Here is a 12,034-nt window from a genome sequence, read left to right on the forward strand (position 1 = left end):
AGATCATCATGGTACCAGTGCAGAGAAGCCTTTGGTCAGGCTAGCCTGCCCCTAAAGGTTGTTTTGGGCACATGGAAGTCAAGCTGTGAAACACACGTGCAAACACATGGTCTACAGCTTGAAATTCATACCAGCCTCATAAGCCTCCCTGGTCTATAACCATATTGTCTCCTTAATCAACGGGTGTCATGTTTCTTTCCCCAATCCCCTGTGAAAGGAGAATTGAAATGGGTCCTGTGGTCACGAAGACCAGCAGTGCCTTTGCTCCTGCCCAGCACGCTGGCTGGATGATCCCATGCATGTGGGAAGTGTGAGCCTGTGGGTCATTTATATCACATTTCCCTTGCAATGAAGTATTGGGGGTCATTTCAATAACTTGATACACCTGCGTTTTCCTAGTAGGCTGTCTGTTAAGCCATTTTAAACTGCCCAAGTCTCCCTATGTACAATGGGATGTACAAAACCGTGGTAATGCCGTTTCTGAGAGACGCAAACCGCTGTCAGATTTCCCCCCATATCCTCCGAGAGCGACCGCACAATTGCAGATCCATTGAACTGCAATTCCATTATCTCTTATTAATGGGAAATTGTCCATAAATTGCTGAGGCGTGACTTGCTTCTTTTCCCCAACACAGCTGCAGCTTTCTTTAGCCTGTGATATTCCAGCCTTTCAAAAATAAAAAGAGAAGTGGTGAGTGGGGGTGGGAGGGATGAGAGAAGGGTGGCTTGAAACCACTCACAGAGGCAGCATCTTCCAGCAGCCCCCAGCAAAAGGAGCTTCTTCACTGCTACCAAGCTAGCCTGGGGTGGGAGCTCAACAAGGCTGCACAGCGGCCACAGTAGGAACAGGGTCCCCAGAGAAGAGGTGGCAAGGGAGACGGGCAACTAGCAGGGAAATATGAATGTAGCAGCACTAAAAAAGGGAAGAATTCACTGTTGCATAGTGAATGTGAGGTTACATGTGGAGAAACTCCTGCTGAGAGTGCAGTTGTGGACCACAAACACTTGCGTGCATTGGCAGGATACACTTCCAGTAACACCTCCTTCCCTTCCAGCACCAACCAGTAACCTTTTTCTGTGCAGCAGTAACAGGTTTGGATGAACCCTGAGTCTGAACCATGCTCACTGAAAGCTATGGAAAGTTCCCTCTTGCCTTTTATATCAGATCTTGTATCAGTTGGAAACAAGAAACCAGTTTGATGGTCAGTTTTTAAAAAGGAGTCAGTGCTCCTTGGTAAAGAGCAAAAAAATGACCTACAAGCATCATGGCAGGAGACGCTGCAAACTGAGAGTATATAAATCTGTCCCAGGCTTTCGTTATAGGTGGCTCAGTGTTGCTGGAAAGAGGAGAGCAGTGCAACCTTCTTCAGGGGAAGCCGAGCTCTTGAATCAAGACTATGGCACAAAGACGTGGGGAATGCGGATCTTGCTTCTGCAACTCTAGCTCCTCCTTTTCGTTACAGATCCTGTGACCTATCTGCTTGGACTTTGTGCATTTGTTGAAGTGACACAAATGCTCCTGGAAGACAGTCACAGATACTGGGAGACAGGAGCAGGGCAGAGACCCGGGTGCATCTAGTGGTTCTTCTGTCTCCATGGTCCCTTTCCTCCCATTGCAGCCGAACAAGGAAATGAGCTACCTCGTGCTGCAAGTAACAAAAAGCTGTACAGTTAATTACACTGCAGACCATTTAATTCTGCAAAGGAGCTTCTTGGCAGGCTTTCAGAGCAATTACCCGCCTCCCTCTCCCACTTCACCGTCAAAAGCAACTCAGCTCCGAGACTGACAAGTCCCGTCGCTGTTCACCTTGTGGCAGGCCTCTAATAAAAGCCTCTGTCTGGGCCACCGTTTTAGGTAGGTGGCAGCCACAGAGCCCTGGAGATCACGGAGCAGGCTAGCTAGAAATTTATAAAGAGAGATGTTTAATTAGAGGCCTTCTGGAGGAAGCGACTGGAGGAGATCCCCCTTGTCCGGCTTTGCAGGAGGCGTCTGAGGGATCTGATGTTGCTTTTCCTTTGGCCGTAGGTGTGCAGGGGAGCGCAGGCGAGACAAGCGCCTGTGGCTCCGTGTCTTCCCCTCCCGAATGGAAATAATGGTGGCGGTCTCCCTGGCAGCGTGCTGTGGGATATGCCGCGTTAACGTTAAGGGAGAAGACGCAGCAGCCTCTGGGAGTGAGGAGGCCTCAGGTTTTGACTAGGCTTGACAGGGAACAAACTCTTTTTTAAATGAAAAGGTCCGCGCTGTTGAAGGGCACAGTCAACACAGTGAATTAGGATTTGTGTAATTGCATAGTGAAATACGACCAGGACACGAGCAGTGCTATTACCTCCAGGTTCCCATGACTACTTTTCACTGCAATGAATGTTACAGAACAAGGATACCGTAAGTGCGAGGTTGCTCACCCATTAACTACTGTGCTCTGAACTTTTTGCCTGAGGTCTGTAATGCAAAACATGCTGGAAAAATGTCTTTAATTCTTTTTTTTTTTTTTTCCTTGAGTGAGAAATACAACTTTGCATACACTGAGCACCAGCTATTCTTTTTGCCAGGAAGGTCCAATATCATGATTTGTGAGCTAGTGAAATAGATCCAGTCATCTAACGTACTGTTAAAAAATATTAGACTTCTGTGAGGATGCTCTATAGCAATGAAAGGATTCTAGAATTTGTTGAAGAAAATTATGGCACTGAAGAGAGAAGTAGCTTTTAGTGCTTTGATACATTGAGGCTTGTAATGGAATATAATAGAAGTCCTTTTTCCCCAAAGGATACATGAATGCCATTATATACTACTAGTTGACATAAATTTAATATTAAAAAATGCCTTTATTTAAAATGACATGTAGAGCTGGATATTTATGAACCAGATTCTCAGCTAGTTTATATTAACATTACATCATTTGAAGGTATGGTCCTTAAGCGCTACCTGTTGATTTTTTAATTATTTTTCCACCATTGTCTGTTTTCTTTTATATTACATATGGACTTTCCCTGTGCTCCTAATCTGACTGAAGGCTGATTGTGCAAATATATTAAATAATTTAGTACCCATGATTCTCAAAATCAGGACTTGGATTGAGCCCAGCCTTTCAAAGACAACTGTCACTTCCCACTTGCATTTTGTGACATATTATAGAACACTATTTCTCTGTGCAGCAATTTTGTCATTATTCAAGAAGAAAGAAAAATGGAAAATCCATTACAAGACTGACTTTGTTATGACACAAAAGAAGAATCCCCTGGGAAGTTAGATTAAATTCTCTTTGAAAATAAAATAAAAATGCCACCATGCTTGACAACATTAGAATTATTATATATTTATATCAGAAACTCTAGGTTTACTCTCGTCAAAGCTCCTCTAGACACTGAGATATGTGAGACAAAGCAAATCATTCCCTGAGTCATTGAAAAGGAAGTTTATTACTGAATTGGTATTAAAAGATTTGAATAAGAGCAGAAATCTGGAGTTGCTTTACAGTAGCTGGAGGGTGATGACTAGCTGTTGATGTGAGACATTTAAACCATCGAGCCCGTGAAGTTAGAGCCCAGCACAGACAAGAATGGGGAGAGGTGTGTGCTATGGACCTGTTGCATTTCACGGTGGTTTAAGCAGAGATGTTTAATCTGCAGCTGGAACAGGCTCAGGTCGAGTAGCACAGTTAGCTGCCACGGCTCGCCACCTTGCTAAGTAAATTGCTCTTGATTGTACACCTATGTCCTAAAACAGAAAAATACCAGAATACTTGATCAAATCCCAGGGAAGTTGTGCATGTTTAAAGATTTTGCTAAAACTGGTCTCAGTCCTAAAGGAGCTGGGCATGTGCAAGTCTGATGTTAACTCATGTCACAGGTACTTAGTGCATCCCAAGATTAAGTTGTGGGCCTGAGAAATTGAAATTAATGAAAGGACTTTAACTTCCTTGATTGCGCATTGTCCCAGACTGTGCATCTCAAGGTACTGTCTGAGTCATTTTCTGAGATATCGGCTCCCAGAGATTTGGTACGTGCATGTGAGGAAGCTGGAGCTGCCGTTATAAATGACTGAATGTTCTACAGAAAGACTTGCAGAAGGAAAGGGGAGTGACATGAAGGCGGCATCAGGTTACAAAGATGAAAACGAGACATTGGGAGAGGAGTAGGAACCACCTGGGGAAGATGCATCTGTGTTGGATACCTGGTCTCTCGGCCGCAGAGAGCACCTCCTAATATTCACCTCACTTTTGTATCGTTTTGGCGAGTGCTGACACCCCTCGCCTTCTGCTCGCAGGGGTGGCTCTGCAGCTGAAGGGCGACACGGACAAACCCAGAGTTATGCCCCCCGCTCTGAAGAGAAAAGCTGTGTGCTAGCACCAGCAGCTGTGCTAAAATACAGGGACTTGCCATCTTTTCTAAAGCTTTTCTGAGGGCCTCTGTTTCTTGCAAAGCCATTGCTAGGGTGAACAGACCTTCAGCAGAAGAAGCTGAGAGCTGGACCACAGCCCTCAACTCCCTTCCACACTGCCTAGCAGCTGGCTGCAGTGCAGGGGGGACGTAGTCACGGCCATCACAAATGTGCAGAAAGTATTTGCATATGTAAAATGAGACCGTGTGTAACAAATACGCAGAAAGAGGTGGATTCTGGGAGCACTGTTGAGGTCAGCAGTATTACAGAAGGTATCTTCAGGTCTGTGGGAACCCTTTACATTTGAGGGAAGTCTTCATGCCTTGCTTGAGAGAGTTGGCTGTAAGCCTCAGAAAGCAGGGGAGCTAGGGTTTTTTCTTTCTTTTATGGTATTTCCACTATCCAGGAACAATAATACCAGAAAATAAGACCATGTTATTTTATGATTCCCAGATGTGTTAATAAAAAGCCTGTTGGGGGGGGACATATGAAAATATACAGACAGTAAGCTACAGACAGATCTCTCTTAAATATGATAGCAAGAAAACTGTATGTTCTTTGCAGGAACTGCTATTTTGGCCAAAAGGGAAGGGGAAATAAAAAAGAGAAGGTTAAGAAGGTTTAAGAGAAACTTGAAGACATGGAAAGCTGAGGAGAGGTGAAGAGGTTACCTGTGAATCAAACAAGAAAGGAGATTGAAGGCTTGTTAAAATAAGATACTTTTATCCCCTAAAGTTTTCCTTCTATACATTCAAAAGCTTATGAAAGATGTCAGTTCTAGCTGTGATTTTAGCTTGAAGTCCCTGACACTAGCACTTTGATAACTCAGAGATCATTAAGATTCATTTAAAATCTTTTATTCCTTTTGATGCAATAAAACCTATATAGCACTTTCCTAAATGAGTACGCATTAAAGGGACAAAGCTATGAAAGAGTCATTTCTTACAAAATATGAAATCCAGTAAGGTTTATTACTCTCCATATAGTCAATGGCAAAAGCCTGTGAAGTATATGAATAAGTTTCCAATCACCTATTCATTTGTCTCCTAAACATACGCACATTCAGATCTTCTCCTCCCCTATACCTTAAACGTAAGTCAGATTTGTTTATGTGACATTTAACTTTTTTTCTTGTATCTTACAAGACATTTGTTTTATCTTTCCACCATGACCAAAAGGGTGAATTCAAAATATGGCTGACCCTGCAATATACTCGACAGCCAGGCCTTGTTACGCACTCTGCAGCTCCACAGGCACTTGAGGGGTGCAGCAAGCCGTTTTTGCTTCTTATCCTGTTTGTTCAGCAAATGTTAATTAAAAAGCAGTTTACTATTCAGATCTCTGGGAATAGACAAATACGAAATATTAACAATGTCTCTATGTACAGTATATCAAAGGGAACTGGGACAGGATGCTGCCGTGTTTGATCATGTACAGGAAAGGAAGCTGCTGAGATGGTACTCGGTGGAGACAGCTTTTTCCTCCCTCGTGCCAGCTAAGTCAGTTTGACTCATGGGAGAGACTTGTTCATGAAGGGAGCCCAAAGGGCCAGATCTGAGAAAGGCCATAAACTTTTGCTAGTGCTGGTTGTCCTCCTTGACTTTTTCAGCTGGGAACTGAACCATCTAGTCTGTCTGATGGACCAGACGGTCTGCAGAGGTCCCTTCTAATGTCAGGTATTCTGCTGTGGGAATACTGACGCCTCATCTGCAGCCTGAGGAACACAGTGTATCTATCTCCTTTCCCCTCTCCTGCTTTGGTGACCTCCTCTCATTCTATGTGCAGGTACCTTCTCTCTCTTGGGGCCCAATTATGACCAGAGAGTGAACACATTTCCTCCCGGAGGAAGCAGAAGTACTAGCATCTCAAGGGCATGTTGGTGAACACTTGTTTTTTCTCTAATCATATCGAAGTAGACCCACTCCTTTCCTGAGAGCTGAATTGTGCTCTTCTGCATGTCTTAGCGGGCATCACCAAGCCATGTAGTGTTTCCCTGATGACCCTGATGGTAGCTGGTGGCCTTACAGATGCCAGGTCTGGGAGTCATTAGATGAGCCTCTGGGGTCACCTGGAAGCCAGCAGCATGGGAGTCCAGTCAGGAAAGGTCCAGGAGGAGGAGGAGGGTGGGGGGACCAGAGCTGTGCTCTGGCCCTCAGAGTGGAGCTTGCTCTCCAAGCAGAGATTTCTGCTCTGAGAGCCGAAATGCACGGGAGTCACCCTTTCTTGGTGGCTACATTGCTTGTAGGGTTTTCAAAAATCACAAAGCAAACAATTGCTCTTGTACCTCTATTTACTGTTTGCAAAATTAGGAAAATATGACTTCCCTGACCGATAGCACTGCAGTGTAGATGTATGCACTGGAGACTGCAAGGTGCTCAAATACTGTAGTAGCAAGGGGACCCATACACATCTTACCTGGGGCAAGCCGTTTTGGGAGCAGCCTATCAGAGCAGCCAGTGAAGTATTTCTGACTGTGTGTACAGGTTCCCAACATTTTTGTTCCCTTTCAATTGAAGCTGGCACTTAGCAACACTAGATAAACTCCTGAAGGCAGCGCCACTTTTTAGCTGCTTTTACGGTATGGAAAGAGGAACGCAGTATAGGACTGACTTCAATCATCTTGCATGACGACACAAAGTGAAATTAAATGTTTGTTTCTCTACACTGAAATTCATCCATATTCTTTTGGGTCTCTCAGGTAGCAGCAGAGAGAGAATAGAAAAAACTCTTGAACATGAAAAGGTGGTGGTAAATTTTTTTAATGGCAAATGACCTCTAGCTGTTTTATATAATATTTAAGTGATGGCATTTAATGTAGACAGACACTCTTTATTTTGGCCTTAAAAAGGAAGGACGTTATAAAGACTTCTGGATAGAAAGAGGGAGGGAAAAAAACATGAATAGTCTTCTATCTGGATCTCTTTGGAGCTGATAAATTGTGATTTAAATCCAAAATTTTAAAGAAATCTATTTTATGAAAGTTTTTATTGCAAAACGAGATTTGAAATTTTTCATCCAGAAATTACATTTTCTATGAAGAATGATGAATGCGACTTTCTAATATTGTCCAGCCTATTCCATTCAAAAGCTGAACTTCCGTCCTACTGTCCAGATTCGGGCTGATGGGTTTTTAGTGATAGCCATGGGCAAAAAAGAGTCATTTTTGCCTCAATATAGGAGGCTGTTAAAGAGCAAGAAAATATATAATTCTGAGCCCCTATCTTATGGAGCTGTCCTGACTCTTGTTTTTTTTTTTTTTTTTTTTTTTCTAATCCTGACTTCCAGCTTTGATCTCTCAGAGGGAAAAAAAAAATACATATGTGCAGCAATTCACAACTTCATCTGCCAAGCAGGGAGACGGGTGGGCAGTCCGTTCCCACCTTGGCAGGCCACCGCAGAGCTCTTCCCATTGCTGTTAAAGGGAGCTGGTGACATGCATGAAGGAGAGAATTTATTTCCAGGTTGTTGTTGTTTTTTGTTTTTTTTTTTCTGAAATGCTGTTGTCAGACAATGCAATGAGAGAATTTGCATGGTAATATGATGGCTGATGAATTCCTTGCAATAAAATCCAACAAGCTGGTTTATGAGGTACTTTATATATTTCTTATTTGTATTACAGGAGCAGCAAGGAGCCCAGGGATATGTCTCTGCTCTATGAAACTCTCTGCAGATGTGTCACAAATAGTCATGCTCTGTGTACGTTCTGTCTGTTTGGGTGGATTTCTCTCTTTTTCACCCTCACTCTGAGGTAAGCACACACGAAGGGAACGTGTTTGTGTGGATGTTACTCATCACTGTTGGTCCTGCAATAATTTGGATACAAAGCTGTATCAAAAAGAAACATGTGAACATATTTCTCTCCTGACAGGAAAGAATCATGAAAATAGATGTCATGTCATGAAATGACATGAAAAAGGAATCTGATTTGAATAATACAGTATTTTTTCCCAAAGTGCTTGTTTTCACACTAATGCCAGTAAGCCACATGTGCAAGCATTCCACACTCATTCTGCTTGCCAGTACCAGGGAAGGTGTGATAATTTTGTCATCTGTGCTGCTTGGTTTTCCTGTGCATTAGCTTTGTGTCTAAATTAGATGTTACACTATTAATGGTTCAAAAAATAATGCAGTAAGTCAGCTCATAATTTTAAGAGAAGGAAAAACAAATCCCCTTTCAGATTTAAAGATACTCTTGATCCTTAGCTATGCTTTATCTGCACAACTCCAGTGATGTTTTACTGTTTTGTTTTATTTTTGGTAGAAACTGATGCATTTTCTTTGAAGACAATAGATCTGTCTTGATTTAGATCAGCTGACAAAATCTGGCTCTGGCTAACTTATCTTTTGCCATAAAGCAAGGTCTGCCTTACTTAGCTTATAAATCTCTGTCCTCAGTAGAATTGTGACAAAAACTCCACAAGTAGAAATCCTGTTTCATTCAGGTAGGCATAGTGACCTTGCTGGGACTAGTCAGAGAATTAAAGGAATAGCATTTGGCTCTGAGTCTCTATGAGGAGAGGAAATTGTGCATTTGAAGCGTGATCTGCTATCTTCTTTCTTGCCCTAAATATGTATCTCTGTACATGTAATTACCAAGAAGGAAAGAATAACAACAGATGTAAAAAATGCTAAGAATGGTTGTATCGTTATCCCAGTAGGAAAAAAAAAATCAATTTATGGATGAATTATGCACATAGCACTGCATTTAAGAAAGTAAATTTTAGGGAATTATAAAATTGATTGGGCCAGGTCCGTTGGGAGGAAGCAGTGAAAATGAAAGGGGTTTGGAAAGGCTGGAGGATGCTAACTGGAGCAGTAATTAAAGAGGAACAGGTTTTAGTTCCTTTTGGAAAAATGGAAATTAAAAAAAAAGGAAACCCCCGAAGAAGAAGGAAATCCACAAGAGAGCAGAGCGGCCTTTCGCAGGGGAGCAGTCAAGAGCTGAAAGCAGAAAGCGAGTGCTGGGAACTGAGGAAGGCTGGCAGGGAAGGAACAGAGCAGGAGGGCCGAGTAGTCAAAAAAAGCGTGGCGAGACGAGGGGCTGGCAAAACAGGGGGTTTCGCCACGGCGCTCCGATGCTCCTCAGAGCTGCCAGGATTTACGACTCAAACGGTCGATCCAGCGTAGACTCTCCCCGCTGGTTCGGGCTGCCTCAAAACGGATCGTGCTTTGTGCGCTCTGCTTACTCGCAGAAGGACGCGGTGGATGAACCGGGGCCGTGGGTGATCTCCAAAGATATCCAAAGATATTATTGTATTTTATTATTCTCCGAAGGGAAAAGAGAGGGTACAGACCATAAAACGGTGATCGGGGCCCAAACCAACATGAAGTGAGCGTCTGATACGCAAGGGCAAGGGCTTCAGCAGAAAACTGAAGTGTGGAGGCAGCATGCAGCCGTGTTCCTCTCGAGGATCTCTTCAAGGGCTTAAGTTGTAAAGGCTTGTCAAATACTGCGGTTAAATCAGGTAACCCTTTCACAGCGGGTTGCTGATCAAATTCTCGTGCTGTTTCTCTTTAGAGATGGAGAGGTGTACTGAACTGGGCAGTGGCAGGAGAGAAGGAGTGCCCATTGGGCTGGGCTTTTTTTTTTTTTTTAACCCTCTTTAGAGATACCAAAAAAATACTAAAAAGCAGGTTGCTGTTGCTGTTGAATAACACAAACCAGCTCTTTGCGGTTTGAATACCTGCAAAACTCAGAAAGAACACCGAACATACGCAAATTAGCAAGAAACTTAAACTGGAGAAGGACAAGTGATGATTTTTTTAGAGAAATTCAGCAATGCAAGAAGAGGGAGCAGGGGCCTAGCAAGACGTGTTATCCTGTAGCCTAAGTTTGAATTTGCCACGCAACAACCTTTCACTAGCACAAGTCAAAGCTCCAGACGCCAAAGCATTACTGAATGCTTTAGAGGCCTAACCCTCATCACTGGAGACAGGCTTTTCCAAGGAGTGGCCTTGGAGGTGTCAGCCTTATGTTGCATTTCAGCCCCTGTGATGGAAACCCGCTCAGCACAGTCTGGAAGACACCTTGACTGCTCAGCAGGTCGGGATTTGCATTGGTGTGTTTTGCAGTAGAACACGAGGGAAAACCGAAGCAGAATGAAAACTGGAAGGATTTTAAAGGAAATAAAAACAACTGGCTGTTGATAGGGCGGAATTAGATGTTACTGCGAGACCATCCACCTTGCAGGTAAGAATAAATAAGTCTTAATTCTTTAAGTGTCCTCAGTAGTAAGGACAGTGTGACTTAGGGCAGTAGCAGCACGTACGGAAGCCATGTAAAGGAGGTGACCATATAATTCAGAATTCGTATAGACAAAGCCCTTACAAATATTTGTGTTCTTCGTTGCTTAGTTTTGCAGTAGTGCTGGGCAGGAAAGGGAATGTTATCATCTGCCAGATGTCTGTCTGTTTTCTGTATTATCTCACGATACATTTTTAATGTATTAGGAGAAAGTCTGCTTTTCTTCCCTCATGCTGAAAAACATGGAGCATCCCTGTGAACAGAAATCATCGAGCCTGACAGCACATTTCTCCCGTCCTTCCATGTCACCCTACCCCAGGGCAGTGTTTTCACACCGTGAAGGCAGTACTATCAGAAGCAATGCTTCAGAAGCAGAAGCAATTTTCCCCTTACCACCAAGCTCAAATTGTTTTCTGGGGAAACAAGCTATTGCCTGCAGGGGTGGCCAGCTGCAAGGCTTCCTTGGCCCTGTGCGGCACTGGACAGGACCCAGGTCATTTTGTGTTGCCTGGCAGGTAGTAAGGGATGTCAACATGGGTGAGCTGCCTGTCCCCCGGCCTTCCTTCCAACGCTCCCCGGCAGGCGGGGAACAGGAATCACCTTCCCACATCACTGTGGCTGGGCAGGTCCAACCTGAACCGGCCATGGACCTGCTGCTAAACCCTGTCACTGCTGCTGCTAAGCCCTACCACTGCCAGGGGCTTAGCTGCAGGTTGTAGCTCCCACCGCTAGGGACTGGCAACCTCTTCATCCTTGCTGGTGAATCTTTCAGGGCTGAGACTGTGTTTAATTCCTGGGCAGGAGTGAAGGCGATGGAGGTCACTAGAGCAGCCTTAGCCCTTTCCCCAGGTGCTCTCAGCCCTGGCGACTGACTGCCTTGCCCATGCACTGAATGTTGCAGTGACAGTTCTCGGTTGGGAGACATCTAGCTACTGACCCCTCTGTTTGCTGGGAAGCCTCAGGGACTCTTGTTCCACTGAGTTTTTGACCTGATTTTTTTCAACCTCTGACTAAATGATATGAAAATGTTGATATTGGGAAATGGGATTGAATACTACAGCCAGCCTTTAGATATAGTACCTGCCTCCTGTCTTCATCCAAGGTGCCCTGTGTTTCTGATATTTCCCTAGCTGAAAATCACAGTTGTGTTCAAACAAAGATTTCACTTTGTGAGATAAAGTTCAGTAATTCTTTGCTTTCATACATATGCATTTCAATAAGGGCTGGTTGATGCTGGGATATTATCAGTGGAAGCAGTTGGTATGCATATGCAAAGACATAGCTGGTAATCCTTAGGCCAAGATTTTAGAGGCCCTTAAAATTGGTGTGAGGGTGCCACTGACTGACCACATCTTCCAGAGTCAGTACTGAATGTAAACATGTAGACAGGGTTTATGGTTATGAGTACT

This window comes from Rhea pennata, chromosome 3 (genome assembly GCF_028389875.1).
Source record: "Rhea pennata isolate bPtePen1 chromosome 3, bPtePen1.pri, whole genome shotgun sequence".
NCBI classification, from domain to species: Eukaryota; Metazoa; Chordata; class Aves; order Rheiformes; family Rheidae; genus Rhea; species Rhea pennata.